Source organism: Cibotium barometz, chromosome 13 (genome assembly GCF_041138505.1).
Source record: "Cibotium barometz isolate CiBa-2024 chromosome 13, ASM4113850v1, whole genome shotgun sequence".
Classification (NCBI taxonomy): domain Eukaryota; kingdom Viridiplantae; phylum Streptophyta; class Polypodiopsida; order Cyatheales; family Cibotiaceae; genus Cibotium; species Cibotium barometz.
In genome coordinates, this window is record NC_141058.1 from 28,782,738 (window position 1) to 28,790,570 (window position 7,833).

Here is a 7,833-nt window from a genome sequence, read left to right on the forward strand (position 1 = left end):
TAGTTGCTATCCCAAGCAGGAGGGATGTTATGGTTTATTCGTCTGTCCCTCTATGGTTAATTGGGGATGCCTAATTACCACTATGTTCGTAGCATGGCACTTGGGTGATTCTGAATATTCCATGTGTAGGACATATGAATTTAGGGATGGTTGGAACTTAGTGTTGGATTTAATGCTTATGTGCTTGTTATGTAATTTTAGCAGATGTTGCTAATGTGAAATGTGTTTGAATGGACAACTTGTAGGTTGGTGAGATTGACGAGCCTTGTGCTTGCTGGTATGGTGGCTAGGACATTATGGCGGTGATTTGGCGCGTGAGCAATTATCGAGAAGATTCTTATTTTTGGTATTTTGGCGGTAGTATTTTTTGTATTATTGTTGGCTATCCACTTTTGTTATACTTGGGTGTGGACCTATTTATTTTTTTTGCATGTGAATTAGTCCTTGGGGGTTTTTTATGTATTTTTACTTTAGTGGTTTAGATAGGAAGAATTTATCTAAGCTTTTGGTTAAAGCAACTCCTATACGTGTGCAACTATTTTGGCATGTTGGATATTTTTATGAATAGATACATAAATACCCAAGAAGTGGGAGGAGGCGGACACTTCTTTGAGGGGAGATTGCACCCAATACTATACTATGTTGAAGGTGATGTCTACTCCATCTCTTATTTTTATGTTATTTTATGTTCATTTTGTCAATTTAAATTCAATGTTGTATATGTGAGTTTTGTATTATTCTTTAAAAAGTATTTGAGGTCCCATGTTACTGTACTCCAAGTAAACTCCTAAACCTATGGAGCTTATCTATTCCCAATGCCTTCGTGGTGGTGAAGATGTGAGCCACCTAATTCTCTGTGCTGATATATACCAAATCTACATCACTTGCTAGAACCTTCTCCCTCATAAAGTGATAATGCACCTCAATGTGCTTCGTTCTAGCATGGTATATTGGGTTATTTGCCAACTGTATGCTACTCATGTTATCCCAAAACGTGATGCCAGCCTCACCCATATCACCATAGCTTCTGAAACCAAGCTACCTCACAAAAAGCTGCAATAGCATAGCACCCCTACCTCTATATTTGATAAGGCAACTATCTTGCTGCTCTAACTCACAGCACTTCCAAAAGAAAACATAAAGCCGCTGGTAGATCTTGCGACACTACTAGCCTTAATCAACATCTTTGTACCCATGTAGTTGTATCGCTTTACCAACCTCATAGAAAAGTCTATAATCAAATGTGGACTTTATGTACCTGTGAGAATTTGTCTAGCCACATCCAAGTGTGGCTTCCTGGGTGGGGGCATACATAAGCTGCCTCACACGGCCAATAGCATAGCGCAAATTTGGCCTAATAAGTGTCATGTAGATCAAGCTATCCATTATGTGCCTATACATAGTGGGACCCTCTAAAAGCTCACCTATATCTGTAGAAGGCTTTGTGTTTGGCATTGAATATAACCTTATAGTCAATCATACCATACTTGGAAAAAATGTCCAAGCCATACTACCTCTTTAACAACAAAATACCATAAGGTGATCTCAGCACCTCTATGCCCAAGAAATATTGTAGCTCACCCAAATCCTTCATCTCAACCTTCTACTTCAAAAGTCTCTTGACATCATGTATGTTAGCATCACTATCACTATTGATAATCAAGTAATCCTTATAAATGACTAATAGCATGATCTCTCTATTTATCTTATTCACGTAAAGTGAAAAATCTACATTGGATATCCAAATGGCTGCCTTTACCTCACGTATGGACATATCCAAACTAAACATCCTGCCATTTCTGTTACCCTTTGTAACGAAGCAAAATTGATTTTTAAAGTCTTCCACAAAACATTCTTGAGGATTAAACCTCACTTGCAAATATTGCTCCATTAACCATCTGTCCAACAGAAACTAGGTTCTTTGTAAGATTTGGAACATAAAGTACATCTATCAAGTACTTCATTTTATCATCCTGCATCATAGATAATGGAACTTTACCAACATGCACAATGGGATACACAGTACCATCATCTATTTCTACATAACTTGGGTTTTTCATTTTTTTTTGCATGTCTCTAAACCACTCACCATGACTGGTGTGGTTAGAGATGCCAGAATCCACATACCAAACATCTCTAGATCTTGACACTTCTCTTGTTTTGTGAAACTGAGCATATGCTACATCACAAATAACTGCTTACTTCAATCATCACTACCCTGTTTACTTGATGATATCTTGCTGCAACTTTACACCTTTAATATAATTCTGCTTTTTATAGTAGTCCTTTGCCATGTGCCCTAGTTTGCCAAAGTAATAACACTCTATGCTACTTGCATTCTGATTTCTTTGCCAAACCACCTCAGCTCCTCTAGAGTGGCCTCTTCCACCACCTGTTTGAAAATTCGAACCTTGTTGTTGTTGTTGTTGTTGCCCGTAATTTCTATTTCCAAAATAGCATCCACCTCGGCCTCTAGATGATTATCTCGCTTGGCCTCTAGATGATGATCTTCCTCTACCTCTACATGTATCTGAGTAAAAGGCCTACTAATTTTAATTTCCAGAGGATAAAACTCTCCTAATATTCATTTTAATTTCTAGAGGATAAACCTCCCCAAATATTCATCTCCTCATGGTGGATGAGAAGAGCAATCAATTTAGAAAAGTTCTCTTGAACTCCAATGGAGGTCAAAAACGACTGGCTGTATTCTTTGCCAAGATCATTCAAGGTCAGGGGCACAATATCATCATCATCTATTGGTAGAAGCAAGGGTTGCAATCCTTTTAACCTTCACTAAGTAATCCTTTATATTGAGATTTCCTTTGGTCACATTATGTAGCTCCTACTTTAGTTGCATCTTTTGAGCTTGGGTGTTTGTCTGTGTGTTTGTGTTGTACATCTTCACAAAGGGATCCCAAGCCTCTATAGGCATTTGTGTACCTTTATATGCGCAATCATAGAATCTGTCACACTAACAGCAGACAAATAATACAACACTAACAGCAGACAAATAATACAACACCTTTTTGGCCTTTTCATACCATGCTTTATATGTCTGCACTTGCTGAGGGGTTGAATTTTCTTCAGTGATCTCCGACTCCTTTTCATCTCTTGTGACGAACTCCCAATATCCTTATCCCATAAGGAAATTAGTCATCCTAAACTTCTATGCATGGAAGTTATTCTCGTCTAGCTTCTCACTTAGAATGTGTGATAGACTTTTAGACACCTTTACTTGTGTAGTAACTTACCAAATAGTGCTTGCAAAAAATCCTTCAGCACTTGCAACAAGTCTACAACCTTCAACAGCGGTATTGTAAACCTATTATGATGCCACTGTATGTGAACAAGTCACATACACACACATTTGCACCAACACCTACAACACTTAGATTCATTGCGTAGACTGTCCTATAACCAAATTTCTACTGCAACTTTGCACCGAATGAGAAATTGGGCATATACAGTCAAAGTCAACACAATGCAGTTAACTATGTTAAAGGTCTTCTTTCTTAATAAGGGACAATGACTTTCCTGTCTGTCTATAGCTCTTATAGCTACCAAAGCAAAATCAAAGAGGGAAAGAGATGGAGATACCCTTACATATGTACTACTTCCTTGTTGGTTGCCTTGTTCTTGCCTCTTGCTTGCTTCCTTAGCTCTTACACAAACCGGAGCTCTAATACCATATAGAGAATGCGGGGGAAAGGGAGAGCTTGAGTTCCTTGCAAGCAAACACACACACACACGTTCTTGTCTCTTGCTTGCCTCCTTAGATCTTACACAAACCGGAGCTCTGATACCATATAGAGAATGCAGGGGAAAGGGAGAGAGTTAGTTGCAAGCAGAGAGAGCAAGCAGAGAGAGCGACACAAGACACAAGATAGATGGATGGCTGAATTTTTCTCTATAACCATCCATTAACATAAAGAGATAAGAGTACATACTATAAGCAAAAGTAATCTGCTCTCATAACATATAATGGTCGGTCCTTAGTGTGAAACTGACTACATGGACTGGCACTATAACTATGCCATAACTCTAGTACTCCATAGTGGCTGTCACACAGCTTGTCGTCCACTGTGCCGACATATCAACCATAATATCACCAACCATGCCAATGCCATAAGTGCAAAAGCTATCACCCAAGGTGGGCCATCAATGTCCATAGAGCTCGATATTCCAACACTATTGTGCATTAAGAAATGATGGTGGGTATCCTAAACTTCAAACCATCCCTCTTCTTGCATCCATTCTAAACTCCTTGTTTTTTTTAGGAGTTGAGGTGCTACGGAAGTTTGTATGGAGGCTTTCATTAAGTCTAGAATCTCTTATCCCTCTTAAATGTTAGTAGAATGCAATAAGACTCTACACCATGTTTTTTTTAGGAGCTGAGGTGCTACGGAAGTTTGTATGGAGGCTTTCATTAAGTCTAGAATCTCTTATCCCTCTTAAATGTTAGTAGAATGCAATAAGACTCTACACCATGGTTTGAAATTTAGCACTATTGGATGGAGGGATTAGGGTAGATAGCCTCTAGATCTTTTAATCTATATCCCCACGGAATTCTCCCATTATTATGGTGCGACCAACGTATCTTACAGTATATAATTTAATTAATGCTAAATCTCCCTAGGTTAGTTCCTCACTGACATTAATGTTAAATTGATAGAGGGAGACGATCATCACTGACACTAATGTTAAATTGACAGAGGGAGAGGGTTAGATAAACAAAAAACAGAGCAAATGTTTAGAGAGGGGCCCAAGGAGTTATCACAGAGTTAGTGAAGCTAAAAATAGAGATAAGGCCCGAAGAGGGGCTTGAGGAGTTACCGAAAGGTCAGAGCCAATGGAACTACCCTTTCTCTCAACTTGTTAATCCATTGGTCCTTATGGAACTACCCTTTCTCTCAACTTGTCAATCCACTGGTCCTTATGGAAGTCATGGGTTGAGTTGTTTCTCAAAGGCCTTGGTAAAGTTGTATATTAGTTGAGCTTCCTTTCCTTCCAAAACTCATGTAATAATCTATTCCTCCCTCTTTTGTTTGGAGTCTCTTAATTCTCAATGGCCTTGGTGAAGTTGTATAAGCTAAGCTTCCTTTTCTTCCATAAAGCTTGTGTAATAATATGTTCTTTCTCTTTTGTTCGGAGTCTCTTAATTACCAGTTTGTGTTCACCAATTTGTCCCTTTGCTTGATGAGATCATTTGTGTCTTCTAGTCTTGAGATGTCGGTCTTAGCATTTGTGATTTGTCTCTTTAAATGTGCCACTATCGCTTGGTGGTTCTTGATCATTGCCTCCTTTTCCTATGTTATATCTTGTGAGGATCTTGTATCCTTGTTTTTTTTGTTTTGCAATGCTTTGTTTAGCTCTTCACAGGTGTGTGCAAATAACCTTTTGGCTTGGGTTTTTTCCTCTTCCATGGCCTCCAATTACTTTTTGTGGCTGCATTCTATTAGATCAATATTTTGCTTAGCATTTTACGTGTTTGGAGAATTGATCCTAGCTTCTTTCTCTACCTCTCCAGTTGATAGCAAATGCTGAACTTTCTCTACCTCTAGGAGCCTCTACCTCTAGCTAATTTAACATTTATGTTGAACTTTCTCCACCTCTAGCTAATCTTGAACTTTCTCTACCTCTAGTTAATTTAACAAATGCTAAACTTTCTCTACCTCCAGCTGATTTAACAAATGTTAAAAACTTTCTCTACCTCTAGCTGATTCAACAAATGTTGAAATTTTGAGTTGGCTTACATACTTTTTCTCAATGTACATCATGTCAGGGAATTGGTGGATGAGTAGCATGCATGGTTCCTTATCATACTCCTTAGTGTTCTCCAAATGTGGCCACTTGGTTAGGAGCCCAAGTCCACCCTTTTGTGCTTTCGAGAGGTGGTGTGGGCTATTCCTTCTATTATGCTATGTAGCAATGGCAAGGGATGGCCAATTGCTATTGGGCATGTTATTGCATTAATTTAGCCAACTTTGTTGTCGCATTGCATTTCATTGTTTGTAACTATAGGCATTTCTAGAGCTACCAATAGTTCACTCTTCCTTCTCAGAGGGCTAGGCATTTTCCTTAACATATTTTCTTTTGACTGCTCACTAGGCATTTAAGCCATCTCTGTAATGCTCCTTGGCGGCGGCGGTGAATAGGTTCCTAACTTTTCATCTTCCAACTATTGCAAATCTACAAAGGATGTTGGTGGCTAAAATGAGGCTTCTGGTGCTATTATGGTAGGTAGAGTTTCCATGGGGGAGCTAATACTTGCATTTTTATTGTGTCAAAAGTTGTGGTGGGCCTAACAGGCGTACGATTTATTCTTTGTTTGGCCTCTTGTCTCTCTTTTTTTCTTTGTTCCTCCTAGAGATTTTGTTACAATTCTGCCTATCGTTCAAAAGTTGGGGGAGCTAATACTTGTATTATTATTGTGTCAAAAGTTGCCGTGGGCTTGACAGACATATGCTTCATTCTTTGTTTGGCCTCTTGTCTCTCCTTTTTTCTTTGCGAGTTTTTGTTATGATGCTAGTCTCACCCACGATACACATGATGAGACCATTAGTGGTGGACTAGTCAGAGGAAAGCTCTTTAGGAGAGCAAGAGTCTGAATCTAATTACGGGAAAGAAGGCTCAGATTTAACCACAAGGTTGAAGTCCAAAAAATGGTTAAAGAGGAAGTGTTATCGAGCTAACCACATTGAGATCCTTAGAAGAGGACCCACAGATGCTCAATGGCTAGGATATGTCAAAGCCACTAAAATTCATGAGGAGTTCTCTAAGAACTGGGGAGAAGAATTAAGCCGAGTAATATTATAAACATCATAAGAGCCAAAATTGAGCTAAGACACTCCTAAGCTTACAAGATCAGAGAGATAAGGAAACAAAACAACACCTTGGCTGATGCTGAATAGGAAGAAAAAAGAGCTTAAGCAGGAAAGAAAAAGATTGAGGATAACAAACATGGATCTTGTATGATGGACTTGTGGAGGTAAAAGATAGACTATTACAGAGGTGAGTGAAGATCCCAAACCTATCTTCATTGCCATGGACCTAACCTCATAGGAGGAAGATGCATTGATTACTCTATTAAAAGAGTTCAAGGATTTCTTTGCTTGGAGCTATAAAGACATGAAGGGAATGCCACCAATAGAAGTGGTGCTCCCTATCATGGAAGGTTTAAGGGGCCAGTTAACAAGCAGCATCCTTACCAAATGAATCTGGAATACTCATCAACAATTGTAAAGGAGGATTTTGACAAACTCATTGCTGCTGTAGATTTCATTTATGAGATAGAGCACACAGATTGGCTATCACTAATTGTGATTGTACCCAAGAAAAATGGGAAGCTTCGCATGTGTGTCGATTTAAAGAAGGTGAATGTGGGAGCTCATTACCCATTATTGTACACACAACATGTTCTAGAAAGGGTGGCGAGCTGAAGCCTATAGTTTTTTGGATAGATTCTCAAGATATAATCAAGTATCCATTGCACTAGAGGACCAACATAAAACTACTTTCACCACCACATGGGAAACCTTTGCATACAAAGTCATGCCATTTGGACTGACCAATGCTCCCACAACATTCCACATGTTAATGAGTATAACTTTCAAGGAGTACTTACAAAAATGGTTGGAGGTTTTCCTTCATGATCTTTATCTATGTACACTCGCAATGGATGGAACAATTCTCCTATCTAAGAAAAGTGTTTAAAAGGGTGTTGATTGTATCGTTTATTCCTAAACCCTTTGAAATGTTGATTTTGGGTAAATCAACATTTCAAATGTTGATTTTGGGTAAATCATGGGGTAATACTGGGACATATAGTGTCCA